The sequence below is a fragment of the Schistocerca gregaria genome, unplaced genomic scaffold (genome assembly GCF_023897955.1).
Source record: "Schistocerca gregaria isolate iqSchGreg1 unplaced genomic scaffold, iqSchGreg1.2 ptg000445l, whole genome shotgun sequence".
Lineage (NCBI taxonomy): Eukaryota > Metazoa > Arthropoda > Insecta > Orthoptera > Acrididae > Schistocerca > Schistocerca gregaria.
This window is the reverse complement of record NW_026061867.1, coordinates 117,942-142,534: the sequence shown is the minus strand read 5'-3', so window position 1 is coordinate 142,534 and position 24,593 is coordinate 117,942. Positions and strand designations below refer to the sequence as shown.

The window sequence follows — 24,593 nt, the reverse complement described above, 5'->3', positions numbered from 1 at the left end:
TTTGGTAGCGTTTCCTCTGGTAGTGGTGGAAACACTACGGAAAAGAATGCAGCAACGCCGTTTTCTGACACCACAGTGCTTTAAACGGTTCAATTTGCACGTGTCGGGAGAACGCTGCGTTCGGGGCAGCCGTGGCCGAGTGGTTAAGGCGTCTGACTCGAAAGTAGTTTCGAATCCCGCCGGCTGCGTGCGATTCTGCGTAAAGAGCAGCAAATACTTTCACACGCATGAATGAGCGTGCAAACCAATGACGCCATTCTAAACAAGACGAAAATTTCCGTTTAAGAATGCTGAGTTTCACGACGGCCGCTGCTTCCTGTGCCTACCGGTCCACCTCGCACTGACGATGTGACTGCAGGAAGCCGTCGCAGGCCCACGAGTGCGCCCCCGTCATTTTCTCGCGCCTTCGCCGAGTTCGTGAGTACACACACGTGCTTGAAATTGTTGGACAGAGCGAAGGTTCATTCCTTTTTAGGAATTGCAATTCAATCAGTCGAGTGCGGCAAAAGCAATGGCGCCGCGTTTCTTTTCAATGATCTCGCAGCTACTTGCAAGTATGTCCATCCCTTAAGACGCCAGAAAACTAGCGTCAGCGGCGCGTCAGTGGGAAGTCGGTGAAGTCGCCATTGGAGCCACAAGCCAGCAATTACGACATGCGAATCACTCGCACACGACGCAGCTGTATGACAATGCTCGTGCGTGGGTGCGGATAGCTCAGTCGGTAGAGCGTTAGGTTTTCAACCAAAGGGTCCTGGGTTCTAGTCCCTGTCGGGGCGAAAATTAATACACTTTCGTAACGTCTAATGTGCTGGCAGTGGAATCACTACAGAAAAGAGTGAGCCCATGCTGCCTTCTGCCATGAGATTGCTTGCAAAGGTGGGAGTTTCAGTTGTCGAGAGACGCTTCTGAGACGTGTAGTCGTGGCCGAGTGGTTAAGGCGTCTGACTTGAAATCAGATTCCCTCTGGGAGCGTAGGTTCGAGTCCTGCCGACTGCGGAAATTTTCTCGCTCTCAGAAGATGGACGTTCAGCTGCATCCTAGCAGTTGCGTCACTACTAAACACGTGGGCCGCCAGCAAGGTGCAGTGTTCTTGGCTCCAGGGTGCAGCGCTACAGTCGTGCCCAGAAGCCACAGCTCATCTCCTCGTCTCACAACCGTCCACCAGGTGTCAGTGCAAGTGTCGCCTCTCTGGGCAGTGCAGATGTGATTATTTTAGCTTGCAGACGATGACGTGTAGCAATTAATGAGCAAACGCAAGTCAAACGTTTTACCGCGTGTATCTGCTAGATACTACCTCACACACGTTGGAGAGGCTCACTCCTTCCTCTGCCTCGTTCTCTGCACACTAGTTGCACGTGGCATCGATATAGCACAGCTTTTCTAGCATCAGCGAAGTCAATATTACATGAATCGAGTCGACATGTTTGCTAGTTACGACGATGGAAGCAGAAGAAATGTGTGTGGTACTTTACTGCATCTGCTGTTCGCCTTTCGGCGTCCCTGTGTTCTTTCAGACGAAGATGACTGTGAAATTGACAACGGGGCAGACGTGCAAAAGAGGGGCGCTGTACGTCAGCCGAAATAGCTCAGTTGGGAGAGCGTTAGACTGAAGATCTAAAGGTCCCTGGTTCGATCCCGGGTTTCGGCACGGCTTCGTTTTGCAGCCGACGCCAATGGAATTGCTCTGACTTTGTGATAATGTAGCTAGAGCCGAGAACGGACATGACTCTCTTCTGTAACTGTTCTGGTTGTCTAGTGCTTGCCATAAGAGGAACACAGTAGGCAACTCTCTGAGAAGTAAGAAAATAAAAAAACGTCCTACCGACTGCGTTCCCTGTTTTGTGCCAGGAGGTGAAGAACGTCTCCAGCGGAACCGTGAAATGAGCGAAAACGTGGGAAACATTGCATTCGAAGTGCTTGTGAATTTTCCAATTGCCCGATGAGTGTCGACAAAACACGTAAATCCTCTACTCCAACGTATGAGACGTAACGACTGCTGCAGTTTGTTTTTGCATCGTGTGTCAACATTGTTCGATGGTCTGTTACGAGCTTTGCGCGATAAGTTTGCAGACAGCATTCAGGCGACGTTTAACTACTAACAGCTCCATGCAGCGATTGCACAACAGTAAAGGACATGAGTCAATGTGTCGTTGTGCATCGTGAGATGTTTCATAAGGCGTTGTGAGCCCGGATAGCTCAGTCGGTAGAGCATTAGGCTTTTAACCTAAGGGTCCAGGGTTCAAGTCCCTGTTCGGGCGGAAATTTTAATAATTTGGTAGCGTTTCCTCTGGTAGTGGTGGAAACACTACGGAAAAGAATGCAGCAACGCCGTTTTCTGACACCACAGTGCTTTAAACGGTTCAATTTGCACGTGTCGGGAGAACGCTGCGTTCGGGGCAGCCGTGGCCGAGTGGTTAAGGCGTCTGACTCGAAAGTAGTTTCGAATCCCGCCGGCTGCGTGCGATTCTGCGTAAAGAGCAGCAAATACTTTCACACGCATGAATGAGCGTGCAAACCAATGACGCCATTCTAAACAAGACGAAAATTTCCGTTTAAGAATGCTGAGTTTCACGACGGCCGCTGCTTCCTGTGCCTACCGGTCCACCTCGCACTGACGATGTGACTGCAGGAAGCCGTCGCAGGCCCACGAGTGCGCCCCCGTCATTTTCTCGCGCCTTCGCCGAGTTCGTGAGTACACACACGTGCTTGAAATTGTTGGACAGAGCGAAGGTTCATTCCTTTTTAGGAATTGCAATTCAATCAGTCGAGTGCGGCAAAAGCAATGGCGCCGCGTTTCTTTTCAATGATCTCGCAGCTACTTGCAAGTATGTCCATCCCTTAAGACGCCAGGAAACTAGCGTCAGCGGCGCGTCAGTGGGAAGTCGGTGAAGTCGCCATTGGAGCCACAAGCCAGCAATTACGACATGCGAATCACTCGCACACGACGCAGCTGTATGACAATGCTCGTGCGTGGGTGCGGATAGCTCAGTCGGTAGAGCGTTAGGTTTTCAACCAAAGGGTCCTGGGTTCTAGTCCCTGTCGGGGCGAAAATTAATACACTTTCGTAACGTCTAATGTGCTGGCAGTGGAATCACTACAGAAAAGAGTGAGCCCATGCTGCCTTCTGCCATGAGATTGCTTGCAAAGGTGGGAGTTTCAGTTGTCGAGAGACGCTTCTGAGGCGTGCAGTCGTGGCCGAGTGGTTAAGGCGTCTCACTTGAAATCAGATTCCCTCTGGGAGCGTAGGTTCGAGTCCTGCCGACTGCGGAAATTTTCTCGCTCTCAGAAGATGGACGTTCAGCTGCATCCTAGCAGTTGCGTCACTACTAAACACGTGGGCCGCCAGCAAGGTGCAGTGTTCTTGGCTCCAGGGTGCAGCGCTACAGTCGTGCCCAGAAGCCACAGCTCATCTCCTCGTCTCACAACCGTCCACCAGGTGTCAGTGCAAGTGTCGCCTCTCTGGGCAGTGCAGATGTGATTATTTTAGCTTGCAGACGATGACGTGTAGCAATTAATGAGCAAACGCAAGTCAAACGTTTTACCGCGTGTATCTGCTAGATACTACCTCACACACGTTGGAGAGGCTCACTCCTTCCTCTGCCTCGTTCTCTGCACACTAGTTGCACGTGGCATCGATATAGCACAGCTTTTCTAGCATCAGCGAAGTCAATATTACATGAATCGAGTCGACATGTTTGCTAGTTACGACGATGGAAGCAGAAGAAATGTGTGTGGTACTTTACTGCATCTGCTGTTCGCCTTTCGGCGTCCCTGTGTTCTTTCAGACGAAGATGACTGTGAAATTGACAACGGGGCAGACGTGCAAAAGAGGGGCGCTCTACGTCAGCCGAAATAGCTCAGTTGGGAGAGCGTTAGACTGAAGATCTAAAGGTCCCTGGTTTCTATCCCGGGTTTCGGCACGGCTTCGTTTTGCAGCCGACGCCAATGGAATTGCTCTGACTTTGTGATAATGTAGCTAGAGCCGAGAACGGACATGACTCTCTTCTGTAACTGTTCTGGTTGTCTAGTGCTTGCCATAAGAGGAACACAGTAGGCAACTCTCTGAGAAGTAAGAAAATAAAAAAACGTCCTACCGACTGCGTTCCCTGTTTTGTGCCAGGAGGTGAAGAACGTCTCCAGCGGAACCGTGAAATGAGCGAAAACGTGGGAAACATTGCATTCGAAGTGCTTGTGAATTTTCCAATTGCCCGATGAGTGTCGACAAAACACGTAAATCCTCTACTCCAACGTATGAGACGTAACGACTGCTGCAGTTTGTTTTTGCATCGTGTGTCAACATTGTTCGATGGTCTGTTACGAGCTTTGCGCGATAAGTTTGCAGACAGCATTCAGGCGACGTTTAACTACTAACAGCTCCATGCAGCGATTGCACAACAGTAAAGGACATGAGTCAATGTGTCGTTGTGCATCGTGAGATGTTTCATAAGGCGTTGTGAGCCCGGATAGCTCAGTCGGTAGAGCATTAGGCTTTTAACCTAAGGGTCCAGGGTTCAAGTCCCTGTTCGGGCGGAAATTTTAATAATTTGGTAGCGTTTCCTCTGGTAGTGGTGGAAACACTACGGAAAAGAATGCAGCAACGCCGTTTTCTGACACCACAGTGCTTTAAACGGTTCAATTTGCACGTGTCGGGAGAACGCTGCGTTCGGGGCAGCCGTGGCCGAGTGGTTAAGGCGTCTGACTCGAAAGTAGTTTCGAATCCCGCCGGCTGCGTGCGATTCTGCGTAAAGAGCAGCAAATACTTTCACACGCATGAATGAGCGTGCAAACCAATGACGCCATTCTAAACAAGACGAAAATTTCCGTTTAAGAATGCTGAGTTTCACGACGGCCGCTGCTTCCTGTGCCTACCGGTCCACCTCGCACTGACGATGTGACTGCAGGAAGCCGTCGCAGGCCCACGAGTGCGCCCCCGTCATTTTCTCGCGCCTTCGCCGAGTTCGTGAGTACACACACGTGCTTGAAATTGTTGGACAGAGCGAAGGTTCATTCCTTTTTAGGAATTGCAATTCAATCAGTCGAGTGCGGCAAAAGCAATGGCGCCGCGTTTCTTTTCAATGATCTCGCAGCTACTTGCAAGTATGTCCATCCCTTAAGACGCCAGAAAACTAGCGTCAGCGGCGCGTCAGTGGGAAGTCGGTGAAGTCGCCATTGGAGCCACAAGCCAGCAATTACGACATGCGAATCACTCGCACACGACGCAGCTGTATGACAATGCTCGTGCGTGGGTGCGGATAGCTCAGTCGGTAGAGCGTTAGGTTTTCAACCAAAGGGTCCTGGGTTCTAGTCCCTGTCGGGGCGAAAATTAATACACTTTCGTAACGTCTAATGTGCTGGCAGTGGAATCACTACAGAAAAGAGTGAGCCCATGCTGCCTTCTGCCATGAGATTGCTTGCAAAGGTGGGAGTTTCAGTTGTCGAGAGACGCTTCTGAGGCGTGCAGTCGTGGCCGAGTGGTTAAGGCGTCTCACTTGAAATCAGATTCCCTCTGGGAGCGTAGGTTCGAGTCCTGCCGACTGCGGAAATTTTCTCGCTCTCAGAAGATGGACGTTCAGCTGCATCCTAGCAGTTGCGTCACTACTAAACACGTGGGCCGCCAGCAAGGTGCAGTGTTCTTGGCTCCAGGGTGCAGCGCTACAGTCGTACCCAGAAGCCACAGCTCATCTCCTCGTCTCACAACCGTCCACCAGGTGTCAGTGCAAGTGTCGCCTCTCTGGGCAGTGCAGATGTGATTATTTCAGCTTGCAGACGATGACGTGTAGCAATTAATGAGCAAACGCAAGTCAAACGTTTTACCGCGTGTATCTGCTAGATACTGCCCCACACACGTTGGAGAGGCTCACTCCTTCCTCTGCCTCGTTCTCTGCACACTAGTTGCACGTGGCATCGATATAGCACAGCTTTTCTAGCGTCAGCGAAGTCAATATTACATGAATCGAGTCGACATGTTTGCTAGTTACGACGATGGAAGCAGAAGAAATGTGTGTGGTACTTTACTGCATCTGCTGTTCGCCTTTCGGCGTCCCTGTGTTCTTTCAGACGAAGATGACTGTGAAATTGACAACGGGGCAGACGTGCAAAAGAGGGGCGCTGTACGTCAGCCGAAATAGCTCAGTTGGGAGAGCGTTAGACTGAAGATCTAAAGGTCCCTGGTTCGATCCCGGGTTTCGGCACGGCTTCGTTTTGAAGCCGACGCCAATGGAATTGCTCTGACTTTGTGATAATGTAACTAGAGCCGAGAACGGACATGACTCTCTTCTGTAACTGTTCTGGTTGTCTAGTGCTTGCCATAAGAGGAACACAGTAGGCAACTCTCTGAGAAGTAAGAAAATAAAAAAACGTCCTACCGACTGCGTTCCCTGTTTTGTGCCAGGAGGTGAAGAACGTCTCCAGCGGAACCGTGAAATGAGCGAAAACGTGGGAAACATTGCATTCGAAGTGCTTGTGAATTTTCCAATTGCCCGATGAGTGTCGACAAAACACGTAAATCCTCTACTCCAACGTATGAGACGTAACGACTGCTGCAGTTTGTTTTTGCATCGTGTGTCAACATTGTTCGATGGTCTGTTACGAGCTTTGCGCGATAAGTTTGCAGACAGCATTCAGGCGACGTTTAACTACTAACAGCTCCATGCAGCGATTGCACAACAGTAAAGGACATGAGTCAATGTGTCGTTGTGCATCGTGAGATGTTTCATAAGGCGTTGTGAGCCCGGATAGCTCAGTCGGTAGAGCATTAGGCTTTTAACCTAAGGGTCCAGGGTTCAAGTCCCTGTTCGGGCGGAAATTTTAATAATTTGGTAGCGTTTCCTCTGGTAGTGGTGGAAACACTACGGAAAAGAATGCAGCAACGCCGTTTTCTGACACCACAGTGCTTTAAACGGTTCAATTTGCACGTGTCGGGAGAACGCTGCGTTCGGGGCAGCCGTGGCCGAGTGGTTAAGGCGTCTGACTCGAAAGTAGTTTCGAATCCCGCCGGCTGCGTGCGATTCTGCGTAAAGAGCAGCAAATACTTTCACACGCATGAATGAGCGTGCAAACCAATGACGCCATTCTAAACAAGACGAAAATTTCCGTTTAAGAATGCTGAGTTTCACGACGGCCGCTGCTTCCTGTGCCTACCGGTCCACCTCGCACTGACGATGTGACTGCAGGAAGCCGTCGCAGGCCCACGAGTGCGCCCCCGTCATTTTCTCGCGCCTTCGCCGAGTTCGTGAGTACACACACGTGCTTGAAATTGTTGGACAGAGCGAAGGTTCATTCCTTTTTAGGAATTGCAATTCAATCAGTCGAGTGCGGCAAAAGCAATGGCGCCGCGTTTCTTTTCAATGATCTCGCAGCTACTTGCAAGTATGTCCATCCCTTAAGACGCCAGAAAACTAGCGTCAGCGGCGCGTCAGTGGGAAGTCGGTGAAGTCGCCATTGGAGCCACAAGCCAGCAATTACGACATGCGAATCACTCGCACACGACGCAGCTGTATGACAATGCTCGTGCGTGGGTGCGGATAGCTCAGTCGGTAGAGCGTTAGGTTTTCAACCAAAGGGTCCTGGGTTCTAGTCCCTGTCGGGGCGAAAATTAATACACTTTCGTAACGTCTAATGTGCTGGCAGTGGAATCACTACAGAAAAGAGTGAGCCCATGCTGCCTTCTGCCATGAGATTGCTTGCAAAGGTGGGAGTTTCAGTTGTCGAGAGACGCTTCTGAGGCGTGCAGTCGTGGCCGAGTGGTTAAGGCGTCTCACTTGAAATCAGATTCCCTCTGGGAGCGTAGGTTCGAGTCCTGCCGACTGCGGAAATTTTCTCGCTCTCAGAAGATGGACGTTCTTCTGCATCCTAGCAGTTGCGTCACTACTAAACACGTGGGCCGCCAGCAAGGTGCAGTGTTCTTGGCTCCAGGGTGCAGCGCTACAGTCGTACCCAGAAGCCACAGCTCATCTCCTCGTCTCACAACCGTCCACCAGGTGTCAGTGCAAGTGTCGCCTCTCTGGGCAGTGCAGATGTGATTATTTCAGCTTGCAGACGATGACGTGTAGCAATTAATGAGCAAACGCAAGTCAAACGTTTTACCGCGTGTATCTGCTAGATACTGCCCCACACACGTTGGAGAGGCTCACTCCTTCCTCTGCCTCGTTCTCTGCACACTAGTTGCACGTGGCATCGATATAGCACAGCTTTTCTAGCGTCAGCGAAGTCAATATTACATGAATCGAGTCGACATGTTTGCTAGTTACGACGATGGAAGCAGAAGAAATGTGTGTGGTACTTTACTGCATCTGCTGTTCGCCTTTCGGCGTCCCTGTGTTCTTTCAGACGAAGATGACTGTGAAATTGACAACGGGGCAGACGTGCAAAAGAGGGGCGCTGTACGTCAGCCGAAATAGCTCAGTTGGGGTCTTTCTGGCTTTAGCCGTCGCCGCGGTCGGACGTGCTTGTTGTTTACTCCGCGTACGTTAGCGCTATCGCCGGTGTTTGGTGTTTACGTGAAGTTAGCTGTACATTTTCGCTGTTATTTTTTGAGTGGTGTCTCTGATAAGTGTTTTTATAGTGCTTTCGTCCGTTCCACGTTTCGTGCTTCGCCGCAATTTCGGTTGTTGCCGGAATTTCGTCGGAACCGACGACCATGTCTGACACCGTCAGGAAGAATACTTTAGTCTTCTCGTTCGAGAAAGGAACACGGCCGGTCCAACCCACTGCGCTGGAAATCCACGATTGGCTGACTGAGGTAATCGGTATTAATTCTGACTCTGTTCATACCACGCAATTAGATGCTGAAAAATACTGTGTTTTTGTTAAATTTCTGAACTCAGTGACAGTCGATAAGTTGCTTGCAAAATGGGGTAATTCCGTCGAATTTGTTCATCGAGACGGTTCAAAAAGTAATGTCTCTGTACGAAAAGCTGATATCATGTACACCAATGTCAGGATTTTGAATGTTCCAATTGAAATTGATAATCAGTTGATCAAGGACGCTCTATCTAAATATGGCGAAGTTAAATCTATCTATAACGAAAGATGGTCGAAGCTATACAAGATACAGTGTTTTAATGGCATTAGATCCGTTGAAATGGAGGTGAAAGCCAACATTCCGTCCCATATATCCGTTGCAGGCCATAAAGCACATGTTGTGTATTCTGGTCAGGAGCGCACGTGCAATATTTGCAATGAGACAGGTCATTTCCGACAAGATTGTCCGCGCCGTGTTTTTGTTCTTAGGAACAATCTAACACAGCGTCAAAAACTGACCCTCAGCGATGTCTTACCAAATAGCACTTCCCTTCTTTCGGTTAACGACAGTGGTGCATGTACTTCTGCAGTGCCCGCTATAACTACTACGGAGTTCCCTCCCCTGAGCGTCATTACATCACACCCTTCTGTTCCCGATTGCGATCTCCAGAATAAGAAGCGACCGTTGGAAACGACCGATGACGGCTCGGACGGCGAGTCCGCCCGTAATTCGCCTTCCACCCGCAAGCAGAAGCAGTGTAATGCGGATATGCTCGAGGAAACAAACAGTACATGTATTGACGTGACGACAGCCGCTGAGGCAACCCGGCCGCTGTCGGCGGCTGAACAGGTACAAACGGTCCACGGAGGGGACGCAGTAACGATTGTCGCGGAGACGGAAGAGGCGCACTCCGAAGCACAAGAGGTGACGGAGCGGAACCCAACTCAAGAACTTACAGACCCACAAACCGCCGACTCAGTCAGTACTCTGGAGCTAGTGACGGAAGAACAAGGAAATGGCACTCGTAAAAAGGACGCTGTTGAGGCAGCTTCGGTCACAACGGTGGTAAAGATAGACAATCCGAATGACGGCGCGTTGAACCAAGATGTCCGAAGACGCCGACTCAAACCGCTACCTACTCTCAAAGCTTCCCGTAACCAAAGCAAACAACAACCAGCACAAGAGGAAGCGACGGCCAAGAACGTCTTGTATGAAATCATCACGGAAAGACCTAAGGAGGTACCTTCAAGTGACATTAGTGATGCAAAGCCCCTCGGTAAAACTAAAACCCGAGATGTTCGGAATCCTGCACCAAAATGAGGCTGTAAGATGAAAAAAAAAAAAGGGATTTTGTTGAACCAGTTTCATTTCTAATTGTACTACTGTCTTAGTCATATTTCAGAGGAACCAGATGAAGTGTTTACCGAGCTTCAAATACTGACTATTCTTTTAGATGTTTGTTTAAGCGGAGTCGTTTCTCTCTTCTAGAAGCTGCACATCTCTTTTCTTTTTTTTTTATTAATATTTTGTTATCTTTTTAATCACTTATTTACTTTTTATGCAAACTAAATGTCCCAGGCATATACAATTACGACTATCAATATTAACAGGATTACATCCGTGACTAAAGTTACAGCGCTCAAGGATTATTTATATGAGTCAGGGACGGACATTGCTTTCCTACAGGAAGTAGTGCTGACTAATCTTACAGTGCCTGGATATTTGGCGATTTTAAATGTCTCACTTGACACCAACGTCGGTACAGCAATTTTAGTCAGGGAGGGGATTCCTGTCTCGGATATCGAGAGGTTGGACTCCGGCAGAGCGATAGGTATAAAAGTCTTTGGTTCTACCCTTATCAATCTGTATGCCCCTTCTGGCACATCCAATAGAATCGAAAGAGCACAGTTCTATAAAGAAGAAATCATTTATTTATTACGGAAAAACCCAAAAGATCTTATAATAGGCGGTGATTTTAATTGTGTGATAAATAAGAAAGACCAGGTTCCGAATTTTAATAACTGCAGTGAACTGAAGCGTTTCGTCACTGTTTTACAGCTTAAAGATGCTTGGGAAATAATGTATCCCACTTTTGTGGCATTTACATTCCTAGGTCCTCACTCACGTAGCAGGATCGACAGACTCTACATATCGCAAAGTCTAGTTAGCTCCTTCATTAAAGCAGAGACGATTCCAGTTTACTTTTCTGATCATAGCTCCGTGCTAGCTTCCATCAACCTTACTGCGCAACCCACTCGCCGTTTTAGAAGTTCATGGCACCTTAATACGTCACTGATGCAGGACGACGGATTAGAAGAAAGTTTGACAGAAGCGTGGGCATTGTGCCTCCGCTCTGCAGATAGACACGTCTCAGTACTAGACTGGTGGTGCAACAGGGCAAAGCCTAAACTGAGAAAAGTTCTCATCCAGTATAGTGTACAACGATCGAAAGACTTGAAAAATTCCATCGAATTTTATTATACCATGCTGCGAAATTTATATGAGCAGGCAAACACTTCCAACGTCCGTCTGGCAGATATCAAGCAAACTAAGGCCAAATTGCTCAGTCTTAAAAGACAGCAGATGGAGGGTCTGAAATTAAAATCCAAGGCTAAGACAGTCGTGGAGGATGAACATGCTTCCTTGTACCATCTACTGAAGCACGAAAGAAACAGGAGACGCACCTTCATTGATGGACTTCAGTCTGAAACTGGCGAGACACTCACGACTCAGAGAGACATCGTCAATGCAGTGCACAAATATTACGAAGACCTATACACTGCCAACCCGGTATGTGAAGAGTCCTTCGATGAGTTCCTTAGTTACATAGCTCCACAGGTCTCGGACGAGGAAAACGAAGACCTTCTCGTTGAGTGTACTAACGAAGATATCCACAGAATCATCTGCAAATCTCCTCTGAGGAAATCGCCGGGACCGGATGGTTTGCCTGTTGAATTTTATAAACGATACTGGCCACTGATTGGTGACATATTTACCCGAATGACGAACGAGGTGCTTCAGGGAAAGCATTTACCTGCTGTTTTTAAAGAGAGCACAATAGTACTAATCCCAAAAAATGCTGCAAAAAGAAACCTCAACAACTTTCGTCCTATTTCCCTGTTAAACTCTGATTATAAAATCATCGGCAGAATTTTAAACAACAGACTCTCTCAGTTGGCCAAAAAGATAGTAAGTCCATACCAGTCCTGTGTGCCTACCAAGAGCATTTTCAAAAGCATAGCTGAATATAGAGATATAATTGCCATCACTGCTGTGACCACCATAAAATGTGCTATCATGTTTATTGACTTCCAGAAAGCATTTGATCGTGTGGATCATAGATTCCTTAGTGCCACACTGAACAAAATAGGTTTTAATGAGCGAGTTGCAAGAGTGATCAGCAATGTTGCAACAGGCATCAGCGCTTGTATATCAGTTAACTGCCAGAGGACAAAGCAGATTCAGATCAGGCGCGGCGTTCCTCAAGGAAGCCCCCTCTCCATGTTCCTATTCGTGGCTTTCATTAGAACCTTTCCTCCGCAGTGTTCATGCCACTCTAACTGGCATCACATTATCTGGTCACCGAACAGTCATAAACGCCTATGCCGATGATGTCGGAGTCGTCCTGCGAAATCCCGACGACATTTTGAAATTGGAAACGCTAATTAAAAAGTACTGTAGAGTCTCCGGAGCAGGTGTCAACGCAAACAAAAGCAAACTCCTAAACCTGCGGGGTTTTCAACATACCACCTTAGCCTGGGCCACAATGGTCACCCAATGCAAAGCACTAGGAATAACACTGACACCTTGTCCGTTAAAAATGGCAGCTATCAATTGGAGAAATACGTCGGGACAACTTCTTGGAACAACAAGAGAAAACCTCCACCGTAACTTGAACCAAGTTCAGAGGGTGATTTTCATTAACCACTGCATTCTCTCCAGGAGTTACTTTATAGCACAGATCTTCCCACTACCGAAAATGATTGGAAAAAAGATAATGTCTACCATTGCCAGCTATCTTTGGAGAGGGGAAATATTCAGAGTCGACGCAAAAACTGCGACCTTAGATCCCAGGAATGGAGGTTTGGGGTTAGTTGACATCAGAAATAAGGCGTCTGCGCTTTTTATAAAAAGGACCGCCACTATCCTTAGCGACCACGCTGATAGCATTACAACTAAATTATTTGAAGTTGTCAGGCCTGCCAGTTTACAGGCGCCGGTGAATGTGCAAAAAATAAATAACCGGCTCCAGTACGTTCGTGTATATTTTGTGGAATTCAGCTATCTCGGCGGTGTCATCATCAACTCACGACGGATTACGGCCCGCGATATTCTGTCCCATCGAAAGAAAATGGAGGGGAGAAACAAATTGGAAAGTAAATACCCACACACTGATTGGGACGCCATATGGAAAAATATTAATATGCGTGGTCTACCATCGGACGTCAAGTCAGCGTGGTATAAAACAGTGAATGAGACCGTAAGCACCAATGAAAGGTTACATGCAATCGGCGTTAGCGACACGAACCTATGTCTCAAATGTAAATTGATCGACACGTTAGTGCACAGATTCACGTGCGGTGGCAATCTACAACTCTGTAATTGGATTAGGGAACAACTGGCTTTTCTTACGAGATCTTCGGTGGAAAATTTTCCCCCTGTTACATTCCTCAGGCCTCAGACTTGCTATTTTCCAGCAGCAAAAAACAACTCGGTCCATTGGTTAATGGGACACTATGTGAATTACGTAATTAATCACCTGGGAAATGACAATTCCACTGATTTTTACATGTACTTGAAGTGTGCTTTTTATAACGCCCTGAAATATAAAGACCACAAGAAAAACTACGGCAATATGCTTAAAATTGTATTCGAGCGACTGGGCATTGGTTGACAAGCCAACGAGATAAACAAAAATCGTTTATTTAAGCGAAACGACGCTTAAACAAAAACAATTGGGGAGAAGTACACTTTTACAGTTTCATATTACAATCACTTATCTTCTGCTGGCAAAGAAGGCTATTTTGTTTATTGCACAGAAGAAGCCGAAGCCGAAAGCCAGTATCGCAGGGTTAAAGATAAATTGTTTTCTTATACATTCATTTTATGACTGAGAAGGAAGTCTTATTTGTTTCCATGGAAGGGAACATACTTTTTTATTATTATTATTAATCTCAAGAAGGAAAGGAGGCTATGGAATTAGTGCCTTAACATAAAATTCCTTCTTCACATTCCATGAAGATTTTTCTTTTACAATAAAAAAATAACAAACAAACAAAAATAATAATAATAACAATAAAAAAAAACTAAACAGAAATTAAAAAAAATAATATACAGGTTCAGGGTCCACTACTTCCCATAACTTTATTATATATTACAAAGAAGTATGCTAGGTTGCCGAGAAGCAGTGGATGAAAAAAAAAAAAAAAAAAAAAAAAAAAAAAAAAAAAAAAAAGCACTAAAGCTATAACCTTCAATCTCTATTGCCTCGGCATGACATAAATTTTTTGTTTCAAATGAAGCATCTTTTGGTTCAGGATTTCGAAGGCAAAACAGCATATATCTACGTATACACAAGTTGTAAAATTTCTTATTGAAAACTATGATAAAGACACGCCTCAGCAACAGGACTGGGTGGAGACATCGCGGCCAGGCCTCGAGATTTTGACCCCTGCCCGCTTTGCCTCCGCCTGCCTCATGCTGCCAAGTTCCTTACAAAAAAAAAAAAAAAAAAAAAAAAAAAAAGTGGCTAGGATACCTGGCTTTCACCCAGGAGGCCCGGAAAAAAAAAAAAAAAAAAAAATGGATAAGGCGTCGGACTTCGGATCTGAAGATTACAGGTTCGAATGAATTATAAAAAAAAAAAAAAAAAAAAAAAAAAAAATGGTGTAACGGTTAGCACTCTGGACTCTGAATCCAGCGATCCGAGTTCGAATCTCGGTGGAACCTTCGTTTAGTCTAAATTTAAAAAAAAAAAAAAAAAAAAAAAAAAGTTGGGAGAGCGTTAGACTGAAGATCTAAAGGTCCCTGGTTCGATCCCGGGTTTCGGCACGGCTTCGTTTTGAAGCCGACGCCAATGGAATTGCTCTGACTTTGTGATAATGTAACTAGAGCCGAGAACGGACATGACTCTCTTCTGTAACTGTTCTGGTTGTCTAGTGCTTGCCATAAGAGGAACACAGTAGGCAACTCTCTGAGAAGTAAGAAAATAAAAAAACGTCCTACCGACTGCGTTCCCTGTTTTGTGCCAGGAGGTGAAGAACGTCTCCAGCGGAACCGTGAAATGAGCGAAAACGTGGGAAACATTGCATTCGAAGTGCTTGTGAATTTTCCAATTGCCCGATGAGTGTCGACAAAACACGTAAATCCTCTACTCCAACGTATGAGACGTAACGACTGCTGCAGTTTGTTTTTGCATCGTGTGTCAACATTGTTCGATGGTCTGTTACGAGCTTTGCGCGATAAGTTTGCAGACAGCATTCAGGCGACGTTTAACTACTAACAGCTCCATGCAGCGATTGCACAACAGTAAAGGACATGAGTCAATGTGTCGTTGTGCATCGTGAGATGTTTCATAAGGCGTTGTGAGCCCGGATAGCTCAGTCGGTAGAGCATTAGGCTTTTAACCTAAGGGTCCAGGGTTCAAGTCCCTGTTCGGGCGGAAATTTTAATAATTTGGTAGCGTTTCCTCTGGTAGTGGTGGAAACACTACGGAAAAGAATGCAGCAACGCCGTTTTCTGACACCACAGTGCTTTAAACGGTTCAATTTGCACGTGTCGGGAGAACGCTGCGTTCGGGGCAGCCGTGGCCGAGTGGTTAAGGCGTCTGACTCGAAAGTAGTTTCGAATCCCGCCGGCTGCGTGCGATTCTGCGTAAAGAGCAGCAAATACTTTCACACGCATGAATGAGCGTGCAAACCAATGACGCCATTCTAAACAAGACGAAAATTTCCGTTTAAGAATGCTGAGTTTCACGACGGCCGCTGCTTCCTGTGCCTACCGGTCCACCTCGCACTGACGATGTGACTGCAGGAAGCCGTCGCAGGCCCACGAGTGCGCCCCCGTAATTTTCTCGCGCCTTCGCCGAGTTCGTGAGTACACACACGTGCTTGAAATTGTTGGACAGAGCGAAGGTTCATTCCTTTTTAGGAATTGCAATTCAATCAGTCGAGTGCGGCAAAAGCAATGGCGCCGCGTTTCTTTTCAATGATCTCGCAGCTACTTGCAAGTATGTCCATCCCTTAAGACGCCAGAAAACTAGCGTCAGCGGCGCGTCAGTGGGAAGTCGGTGAAGTCGCCATTGGAGCCACAAGCCAGCAATTACGACATGCGAATCACTCGCACACGACGCAGCTGTATGACAATGCTCGTGCGTGGGTGCGGATAGCTCAGTCGGTAGAGCGTTAGGTTTTCAACCAAAGGGTCCTGGGTTCTAGTCCCTGTCGGGGCGAAAATTAATACACTTTCGTAACGTCTAATGTGCTGGCAGTGGAATCACTACAGAAAAGAGTGAGCCCATGCTGCCTTCTGCCATGAGATTGCTTGCAAAGGTGGGAGTTTCAGTTGTCGAGAGACGCTTCTGAGGCGTGCAGTCGTGGCCGAGTGGTTAAGGCGTCTGACTTGAAATCAGATTCCCTCTGGGAGCGTAGGTTCGAGTCCTGCCGACTGCGGAAATTTTCTCGCTCTCAGAAGATGGACGTTCAGCTGCATCCTAGCAGTTGCGTCACTACTAAACACGTGGGCCGCCAGCAAGGTGCAGTGTTCTTGGCTCCAGGGTGCAGCGCTACAGTCGTACCCAGAAGCCACAGCTCATCTCCTCGTCTCACAACCGTCCACCAGGTGTCAGTGCAAGTGTCGCCTCTCTGGGCAGTGCAGATGTGATTATTTCAGCTTGCAGACGATGACGTGTAGCAATTAATGAGCAAACGCAAGTCAAACGTTTTACCGCGTGTATCTGCTAGATACTGCCCCACACACGTTGGAGAGGCTCACTCCTTCCTCTGCCTCGTTCTCTGCACACTAGTTGCACGTGGCATCGATATAGCACAGCTTTTCTAGCGTCAGCGAAGTCAATATTACATGAATCGAGTCGACATGTTTGCTAGTTACGACGATGGAAGCAGAAGAAATGTGTGTGGTACTTTACTGCATCTGCTGTTCGCCTTTCGGCGTCCCTGTGTTCTTTCAGACGAAGATGACTGTGAAATTGACAACGGGGCAGACGTGCAAAAGAGGGGCGCTGTACGTCAGCCGAAATAGCTCAGTTGGGAGAGCGTTAGACTGAAGATCTAAAGGTCCCTGGTTCGATCCCGGGTTTCGGCACGGCTTCGTTTTGCAGCCGACGCCAATGGAATTGCTCTGACTTTGTGATAATGTAGCTAGAGCCGAGAACGGACATGACTCTCTTCTGTAACTGTTCTGGTTGTCTAGTGCTTGCCATAAGAGGAACACAGTAGGCAACTCTCTGAGAAGTAAGAAAATAAAAAAACGTCCTACCGACTGCGTTCCCTGTTTTGTGCCAGGAGGTGAAGAACGTCTCCAGCGGAACCGTGAAATGAGCGAAAACGTGGGAAACATTGCATTCGAAGTGCTTGTGAATTTTCCAATTGCCCGATGAGTGTCGACAAAACACGTAAATCCTCTACTCCAACGTATGAGACGTAACGACTGCTGCAGTTTGTTTTTGCATCGTGTGTCAACATTGTTCGATGGTCTGTTACGAGCTTTGCGCGATAAGTTTGCAGACAGCATTCAGGCGACGTTTAACTACTAACAGCTCCATGCAGCGATTGCACAACAGTAAAGGACATGAGTCAATGTGTCGTTGTGCATCGTGAGATGTTTCATAAGGCGTTGTGAGCCCGGATAGCTCAGTCGGTAGAGCATTAGGCTTTTAACCTAAGGGTCCAGGGTTCAAGTCCCTGTTCGGGCGGAAATTTTAATAATTTGGTAGCGTTTCCTCTGGTAGTGGTGGAAACACTACGGAAAAGAATGCAGCAACGCCGTTTTCTGACACCACAGTGCTTTAAACGGTTCAATTTGCACGTGTCGGGAGAACGCTGCGTTCGGGGCAGCCGTGGCCGAGTGGTTAAGGCGTCTGACTCGAAAGTAGTTTCGAATCCCGCCGGCTGCGTGCGATTCTGCGTAAAGAGCAGCAAATACTTTCACACGCATGAATGAGCGTGCAAACCAATGACGCCATTCTAAACAAGACGAAAATTTCCGTTTAAGAATGCTGAGTTTCACGACGGCCGCTGCTTCCTGTGCCTACCGGTCCACCTCGCACTGACGATGTGACTGCAGGAAGCCGTCGCAGGCCCACGAGTGCGCCCCCGTCATTTTCTCGCGCCTTCGCCGAGTTCGTGAGTACACACACGTGCTTGAAATTGTTGGACAGAGCGAAGGTTCATTCCTTTTTAGGAATTGCAATTCAATCAGTCGAGTGCGGCAAAAGCAATGGCGCCGCGTTTCTTTTCAATGATCTCGCAGCTACTTGCAAGTATGTCCATCCCTTAAGACGCCAGAAAACTAGCGTCAGCGGCGCGTCAGTGGGAAGTCGGTGAAGTCGCCATTGGAGCCACAAGCCAGCAATTACGACATGCGAATCACTCGCACACGGCGCAGCTGTATGACAATGCTCGTGCGTGGGTGCGGATAGCTCAGTCGGTAGAGCGTTAGGTTTTCAACCAAAGGGTCCTGGGTTCTAGTCCCTGTCGGGGCGAAAATTAATACACTTTCGTAACGTCTAATGTGCTGGCAGTGGAATCACTACAGAAAAGAGTGAGCCCATGCTGCCTTCTGCCATGAGATTGCTTGCAAAGGTGGGAGTTTCAGTTGTCGAGAGACGCTTCTGAGGCGTGCAGTCGTGGCCGAGTGGTTAAGGCGTCTCACTTGAAATCAGATTCCCTCTGGGAGCGTAGGTTCGAGTCCTGCCGACTGCGGAAATTTTCTCGCTCTCAGAAGATGGACGTTCAGCTGCATCCTAGCAGTTGCGTCACTACTAAACACGTGGGCCGCCAGCAAGGTGCAGTGTTCTTGGCTCCAGGGTGCAGCGCTACAGTCGTACCCAGAAGCCACAGCTCATCTCCTCGTCTCACAACCGTCCACCAGGTGTCAGTGCAAGTGTCGCCTCTCTGGGCAGTGCAGATGTGATTATTTCAGCTTGCAGACGATGACGTGTAGCAATTAATGAGCAAACGCAAGTCAAACGTTTTACCGCGTGTATCTGCTAGATACTGCCCCACACACGTTGGAGAGGCTCACTCCTTCCTCTGCCTCGTTCTCTGCACACTAGTTGCACGTGGCATCGATATAGCACAGCTTTTCTAGCGTCAGCGAAGTCAATATTACATGAATCGAGTCGACATGTTTGCTAGTTACGACGATGGAAGCAGAAGAAATGTGTGTGGTACTTTACTGCATCTGCTGTTCGCCTTTCGGCGTCCCTGTGTTCTTTCAGACGAAGATGACTGTGAAATTGACAACGGGGCAGACGTGCAAAAGAGGGGCGCTGTACGTCAGCCGAAATAGCTCAGTTGGGAGAGCGTTAGACTGAAGATCTAAAGGTCCCTGGTTCGATCCCGGGTTTCGGCACGGCTTCGTTTTGCAGCCGACGCCAATGGAATTGCTCTGACTTTGTGATAATGTAGCTAGAGCCGAGAACGGACATGACTCTCTTCTGTAACTGTTCTGGTTGTCTAGTGCTTGCCATAAGAGGAACACAGTAGGCAACTCTCTGAGAAGTAAGAAAATAAAAAAACGTCCTACCGACTGCGTTCCCTGTTTTGTGCCAGGAGGTGAAGAACGTCTCCAGCGGAACCGTGAAATGAGCGAAAACGTGGGAAACATTGCATTCGAAGTGCTTGTGAATTTTCCAATTGCCCGATGAGTGTCGACAAAACACGTAAATCCTCTACTCCAACGTATGAGACGTAACGACTGCTGCAGTTTGTTTTTGCATCGTGTGTCAACATTGTTCGATGGTCTGTTACGAGCTTTGCGCGATAAGTTTGCAGACAGCATTCAGGCGACGTTTAACTACTAACAGCTCCATGCAGCGATTGCACAACAGTAAAGGACATGAGTCAATGTGTCGTTGTGCATCGTGAGATGTTTCATAAGGCGTTGTGAGCCCGGATAGCTCAGTCGGTAGAGCATTAGGCTTTTAACCTAAGGGTCCAGGGTTGAAGTCCCTGTTCGGGCGGAAATTTTAATAATTTGGTAGCGTTTCCTCTGGTAGTGGTGGAAACACTACGGAAAAGAATGCAGCAACGCCGTTTTCTGACACCACAGTGCTTTAAACGGTTCAATTTGCACGTGTCGGGAGAACGCTGCGTTCGGGGCAGCCGTGGCCGAGTGGTTAAGGCGTCTGACTCGAAAGTAGTTTCGAATCCCGCCGGCTGCGTGCGATTCTGCGTAAAGAGCAGCAAATACTTTCACACGCATGAATGAGCGTGCAAACCAATGACGCCATTCTAAACAAGACGAAAATTTCCGTTTAAGAATGCTGAGTTTCACGACGGCCGCTGCTTCCTGTGCCTACCGGTCCACCTCGCACTGACGATGTGACTGCAGGAAGCCGTCGCAGGCCCACGAGTGCGCCCCCGTCATTTTCTCGCGCCTTCGCCGAGTTCGTGAGTACACACACGTGCTTGAAATTGTTGGACAGAGCGAAGGTTCATTCCTTTTTAGGAATTGCAATTCAATCAGTCGAGTGCGGCAAAAGCAATGGCGCCGCGTTTCTTTTCAATGATCTCGCAGCTACTTGCAAGTATGTCCATCCCTTAAGACGCCAGAAAACTAGCGTCAGCGGCGCGTCAGTGGGAAGTCGGTGAAGTCGCCATTGGAGCCACAAGCCAGCAATTACGACATGCGAATCACTCGCACACGACGCAGCTGTATGACAATGCTCGTGCGTGGGTGCGGATAGCTCAGTCGGTAGAGCGTTAGGTTTTCAACCAAAGGGTCCTGGGTTCTAGTCCCTGTCGGGGCGAAAATTAATACACTTTCGTAACGTCTAATGTGCTGGCAGTGGAATCACTACAGAAAAGAGTGAGCCCATGCTGCCTTCTGCCATGAGATTGCTTGCAAAGGTGGGAGTTTCAGTTGTCGAGAGACGCTTCTGAGGCGTGCAGTCGTGGCCGAGTGGTTAAGGCGTCTGACTTGAAATCAGATTCCCTCTGGGAGCGTAGGTTCGAGTCCTGCCGACTGCGGAAATTTTCTCGCTCTCAGAAGATGGACGTTCAGCTGCATCCTAGCAGTTGCGTCACTACTAAACACGTGGGCCGCCAGCAAGGTGCAGTGTTCTTGGCTCCAGGGTGCAGCGCTACAGTCGTACCCAGAAGCCACAGCTCATCTCCTCGTCTCACAACCGTCCACCAGGTGTCAGTGCAAGTGTCGCCTCTCTGGGCAGTGCAGATGTGATTATTTCAGCTTGCAGACGATGACGTGTAGCAATTAATGAGCAAACGCAAGTCAAACGTTTTACCGCGTGTATCTGCTAGATACTGCCCCACACACGTTGGAGAGGCTCACTCCTTCCTCTGCCTCGTTCTCTGCACACTAGTTGCACGTGGCATCGATATAGCACAGCTTTTCTAGCGTCAGCGAAGTCAATATTACATGAATCGAGTCGACATGTTTGCTAGTTACGACGATGGAAGCAGAAGAAATGTGTGTGGTACTTTACTGCATCTGCTGTTCGCCTTTCGGCGTCCCTGTGTTCTTTCAGACGAAGATGACTGTGAAATTGACAACGGGGCAGACGTGCAAAAGAGGGGCGCTGTACGTCAGCCGAAATAGCTCAGTTGGGAGAGCGTTAGACTGAAGATCTAAAGGTCCCTGGTTCGATCCCGGGTTTCGGCACGGCTTCGTTTTGCAGCCGACGCCAATGGAATTGCTCTGACTTTGTGATAATGTAGCTAGAGCCGAGAACGGACATGACTCTCTTCTGTAACTGTTCTGGTTGTCTAGTGCTTGCCATAAGAGGAACACAGTAGGCAACTCTCTGAGAAGTAAGAAAATAAAAAAACGTCCTACCGACTGCGTTCCCTGTTTTGTGCCAGGAGGTGAAGAACGTCTCCAGCGGAACCGTGAAATGAGCGAAAACGTGGGAAACATTGCATTCGAAGTGCTTGTGAATTTTCCAATTGCCCGATGAGTGTCGACAAAACACGTAAATCCTCTACTCCAACGTATGAGACGTAACGACTGCTGCAGTTTGTTTTTGCATCGTGTGTCAACATTGTTCGATGGTCTGTTACGAGCTTTGCGCGATAAGTTTGCAGACAGCATTCAGGCGACGTTTAACTACTAACAGCTCCATGCAGCGATTGCACAACAGTAAAGGACATGAGTCAATGTGTCGTTGTGCATCGTGAGATGTTTCATAAGGCGTTGTGAGCCCGGATAGCTCAGTCGGTAGAGCATTAGGCTTTTAACCTAAGGGTCCAGGGTTCAAGTCCCTGTTCGGGCGGAAATTTTAATAATTTGGTAGCGTTTCCTCTGGTAGTGGTGGAAACACTACGGAAAAGAATGCAGCAACGCCGTTTTCTGACACCACAGTGCTTTAAACGGTTCAATTTGCACGTGTCGGGAGAACGCTGCGTTCGGGGCAGCCGTGGCCGAGTGGTTAAGGCGTCTGACTCGAAAGTAGTTTCGAATCCCGCCGGCTGCGTGCGATTCTGCGTAAAGAGCAGCAAATACTTTCACACGCATGAATGAGCGTGCAAACCAATGACGCCATTCTAAACAAGACGAAAATTTCCGTTTAAGAATGCTGAGTTTCACGACGGCCGCTGCTTCCTGTGCCTACCGGTCCACCTCGCACTGACGATGTGACTGCAGGAAGCCGTCGCAGGCCCACGAGTGCGCCCCCGTCATTTTCTCGCGCCTTCGCCGAGTTCGTGAGTACACACACGTGCTTGAAATTGTTGGACAGAGCGAAGGTTCATTCCTTTTTAGGAATTGCAATTCAATCAGTCGAGTGCGGCAAAAGCAATGGCGCCGCGTTTCTTTTCAATGATCTCGCAGCTACTTGCAAGTATGTCCATCCCTTAAGACGCCAGAAAACTAGCGTCAGCGGCGCGTCAGTGGGAAGTCGGTGAAGTCGCCATTGGAGCCACAAGCCAGCAATTACGACATGCGAATCACTCGCACACGACGCAGCTGTATGACAATGCTCGTGCGTGGGTGCGGATAGCTCAGTCGGTAGAGCGTTAGGTTTTCAACCAAAGGGTCCTGGGTTCTAGTCCCTGTCGGGGCGAAAATTAATACACTTTCGTAACGTCTAATGTGCTGGCAGTGGAATCACTACAGAAAAGAGTGAGCCCATGCTGCCTTCTGCCATGAGATTGCTTGCAAAGGTGGGAGTTTCAGTTGTCGAGAGACGCTTCTGAGGCGTGCAGTCGTGGCCGAGTGGTTAAGGCGTCTGACTTGAAATCAGATTCCCTCTGGGAGCGTAGGTTCGAGTCCTGCCGACTGCGGAAATTTTCTCGCTCTCAGAAGATGGACGTTCAGCTGCATCCTAGCAGTTGCGTCACTACTAAACACGTGGGCCGCCAGCAAGGTGCAGTGTTCTTGGCTCCAGGGTGCAGCGCTACAGTCGTACCCAGAAGCCACAGCTCATCTCCTCGTCTCACAACCGTCCACCAGGTGTCAGTGCAAGTGTCGCCTCTCTGGGCAGTGCAGATGTGATTATTTCAGCTTGCAGACGATGACGTGTAGCAATTAATGAGCAAACGCAAGTCAAACGTTTTACCGCGTGTATCTGCTAGATACTGCCCCACACACGTTGGAGAGGCTCACTCCTTCCTCTGCCTCGTTCTCTGCACACTAGTTGCACGTGGCATCGATATAGCACAGCTTTTCTAGCGTCAGCGAAGTCAATATTACATGAATCGAGTCGACATGTTTGCTAGTTACGACGATGGAAGCAGAAGAAATGTGTGTGGTACTTTACTGCATCTGCTGTTCGCCTTTCGGCGTCCCTGTGTTCTTTCAGACGAAGATGACTGTGAAATTGACAACGGGGCAGACGTGCAAAAGAGGGGCGCTGTACGTCAGCCGAAATAGCTCAGTTGGGAGAGCGTTAGACTGAAGATCTAAAGGTCCCTGGTTCGATCCCGGGTTTCGGCACGGCTTCGTTTTGCAGCCGACGCCAATGGAATTGCTCTGACTTTGTGATAATGTAGCTAGAGCCGAGAACGGACATGACTCTCTTCTGTAACTGTTCTGGTTGTCTAGTGCTTGCCATAAGAGGAACACAGTAGGCAACTCTCTGAGAAGTAAGAAAATAAAAAAACGTCCTACCGACTGCGTTCCCTGTTTTGTGCCAGGAGGTGAAGAACGTCTCCAGCGGAACCGTGAAATGAGCGAAAACGTGGGAAACATTGCATTCGAAGTGCTTGTGAATTTTCCAATTGCCCGATGAGTGTCGACAAAACACGTAAATCCTCTACTCCAACGTATGAGACGTAACGACTGCTGCAGTTTGTTTTTGCATCGTGTGTCAACATTGTTCGATGGTCTGTTACGAGCTTTGCGCGATAAGTTTGCAGACAGCATTCAGGCGACGTTTAACTACTAACAGCTCCATGCAGCGATTGCACAACAGTAAAGGACATGAGTCAATGTGTCGTTGTGCATCGTGAGATGTTTCATAAGGCGTTGTGAGCCCGGATAGCTCAGTCGGTAGAGCATTATGCTTTTAACCTAAGGGTCCAGGGTTCAAGTCCCTGTTCGGGCGGAAATTTTAATAATTTGGTAGCGTTTCCTCTGGTAGTGGTGGAAACACTACGGAAAAGAATGCAGCAACGCCGTTTTCTGACACCACAGTGCTTTAAACGGTTCA

General features: G+C 48.3%; 23 non-coding genes across 23 annotated transcripts; all 23 read left to right on the top strand.

Moving 5' to 3' along the window:
• Nucleotides 1–914: 914 nt before the first annotated feature.
• Trnas-uga (transfer RNA serine (anticodon UGA)) lies at nucleotides 915–996 on the top strand. The gene has a single exon. It is a non-coding gene; the product is annotated as a tRNA-Ser (tRNA).
• A 579-nt stretch (nucleotides 997–1,575) lies between these two features.
• Trnaf-gaa (transfer RNA phenylalanine (anticodon GAA)) lies at nucleotides 1,576–1,648 on the top strand. Its single transcript has one exon. It is a non-coding gene; the product is annotated as a tRNA-Phe (tRNA).
• A 537-nt stretch (nucleotides 1,649–2,185) lies between these two features.
• Nucleotides 2,186–2,258, top strand: Trnak-uuu (transfer RNA lysine (anticodon UUU)). The gene has a single exon. It is a non-coding gene; the product is annotated as a tRNA-Lys (tRNA).
• Nucleotides 2,259–3,185: 927 nt separating this feature from the next.
• Nucleotides 3,186–3,267, top strand: Trnas-uga (transfer RNA serine (anticodon UGA)). Its single transcript has one exon. It is a non-coding gene; the product is annotated as a tRNA-Ser (tRNA).
• A 579-nt stretch (nucleotides 3,268–3,846) lies between these two features.
• Trnaf-gaa (transfer RNA phenylalanine (anticodon GAA)) lies at nucleotides 3,847–3,920 on the top strand. Its single transcript has one exon. It is a non-coding gene; the product is annotated as a tRNA-Phe (tRNA).
• A 537-nt stretch (nucleotides 3,921–4,457) lies between these two features.
• Nucleotides 4,458–4,530, top strand: Trnak-uuu (transfer RNA lysine (anticodon UUU)). The gene has a single exon. It is a non-coding gene; the product is annotated as a tRNA-Lys (tRNA).
• Nucleotides 4,531–5,457: 927 nt separating this feature from the next.
• Nucleotides 5,458–5,539, top strand: Trnas-uga (transfer RNA serine (anticodon UGA)). Its single transcript has one exon. It is a non-coding gene; the product is annotated as a tRNA-Ser (tRNA).
• Nucleotides 5,540–6,118: 579 nt separating this feature from the next.
• Nucleotides 6,119–6,191, top strand: Trnaf-gaa (transfer RNA phenylalanine (anticodon GAA)). The gene has a single exon. It is a non-coding gene; the product is annotated as a tRNA-Phe (tRNA).
• A 537-nt stretch (nucleotides 6,192–6,728) lies between these two features.
• Nucleotides 6,729–6,801, top strand: Trnak-uuu (transfer RNA lysine (anticodon UUU)). Its single transcript has one exon. It is a non-coding gene; the product is annotated as a tRNA-Lys (tRNA).
• Nucleotides 6,802–7,728: 927 nt separating this feature from the next.
• On the top strand, nucleotides 7,729–7,810 carry Trnas-uga (transfer RNA serine (anticodon UGA)). Its single transcript has one exon. It is a non-coding gene; the product is annotated as a tRNA-Ser (tRNA).
• A 7,521-nt stretch (nucleotides 7,811–15,331) lies between these two features.
• Nucleotides 15,332–15,404, top strand: Trnak-uuu (transfer RNA lysine (anticodon UUU)). Its single transcript has one exon. It is a non-coding gene; the product is annotated as a tRNA-Lys (tRNA).
• A 927-nt stretch (nucleotides 15,405–16,331) lies between these two features.
• On the top strand, nucleotides 16,332–16,413 carry Trnas-uga (transfer RNA serine (anticodon UGA)). The gene has a single exon. It is a non-coding gene; the product is annotated as a tRNA-Ser (tRNA).
• Nucleotides 16,414–16,992: 579 nt separating this feature from the next.
• On the top strand, nucleotides 16,993–17,065 carry Trnaf-gaa (transfer RNA phenylalanine (anticodon GAA)). Its single transcript has one exon. It is a non-coding gene; the product is annotated as a tRNA-Phe (tRNA).
• A 537-nt stretch (nucleotides 17,066–17,602) lies between these two features.
• Nucleotides 17,603–17,675, top strand: Trnak-uuu (transfer RNA lysine (anticodon UUU)). The gene has a single exon. It is a non-coding gene; the product is annotated as a tRNA-Lys (tRNA).
• A 927-nt stretch (nucleotides 17,676–18,602) lies between these two features.
• On the top strand, nucleotides 18,603–18,684 carry Trnas-uga (transfer RNA serine (anticodon UGA)). The gene has a single exon. It is a non-coding gene; the product is annotated as a tRNA-Ser (tRNA).
• Nucleotides 18,685–19,263: 579 nt separating this feature from the next.
• Trnaf-gaa (transfer RNA phenylalanine (anticodon GAA)) lies at nucleotides 19,264–19,336 on the top strand. The gene has a single exon. It is a non-coding gene; the product is annotated as a tRNA-Phe (tRNA).
• Nucleotides 19,337–19,873: 537 nt separating this feature from the next.
• Trnak-uuu (transfer RNA lysine (anticodon UUU)) lies at nucleotides 19,874–19,946 on the top strand. The gene has a single exon. It is a non-coding gene; the product is annotated as a tRNA-Lys (tRNA).
• A 927-nt stretch (nucleotides 19,947–20,873) lies between these two features.
• Trnas-uga (transfer RNA serine (anticodon UGA)) lies at nucleotides 20,874–20,955 on the top strand. Its single transcript has one exon. It is a non-coding gene; the product is annotated as a tRNA-Ser (tRNA).
• A 579-nt stretch (nucleotides 20,956–21,534) lies between these two features.
• On the top strand, nucleotides 21,535–21,607 carry Trnaf-gaa (transfer RNA phenylalanine (anticodon GAA)). Its single transcript has one exon. It is a non-coding gene; the product is annotated as a tRNA-Phe (tRNA).
• A 537-nt stretch (nucleotides 21,608–22,144) lies between these two features.
• On the top strand, nucleotides 22,145–22,217 carry Trnak-uuu (transfer RNA lysine (anticodon UUU)). The gene has a single exon. It is a non-coding gene; the product is annotated as a tRNA-Lys (tRNA).
• Nucleotides 22,218–23,144: 927 nt separating this feature from the next.
• Trnas-uga (transfer RNA serine (anticodon UGA)) lies at nucleotides 23,145–23,226 on the top strand. Its single transcript has one exon. It is a non-coding gene; the product is annotated as a tRNA-Ser (tRNA).
• Nucleotides 23,227–23,805: 579 nt separating this feature from the next.
• On the top strand, nucleotides 23,806–23,878 carry Trnaf-gaa (transfer RNA phenylalanine (anticodon GAA)). The gene has a single exon. It is a non-coding gene; the product is annotated as a tRNA-Phe (tRNA).
• A 537-nt stretch (nucleotides 23,879–24,415) lies between these two features.
• On the top strand, nucleotides 24,416–24,488 carry Trnak-uuu (transfer RNA lysine (anticodon UUU)). Its single transcript has one exon. It is a non-coding gene; the product is annotated as a tRNA-Lys (tRNA).
• Nucleotides 24,489–24,593: the final 105 nt, after the last annotated feature.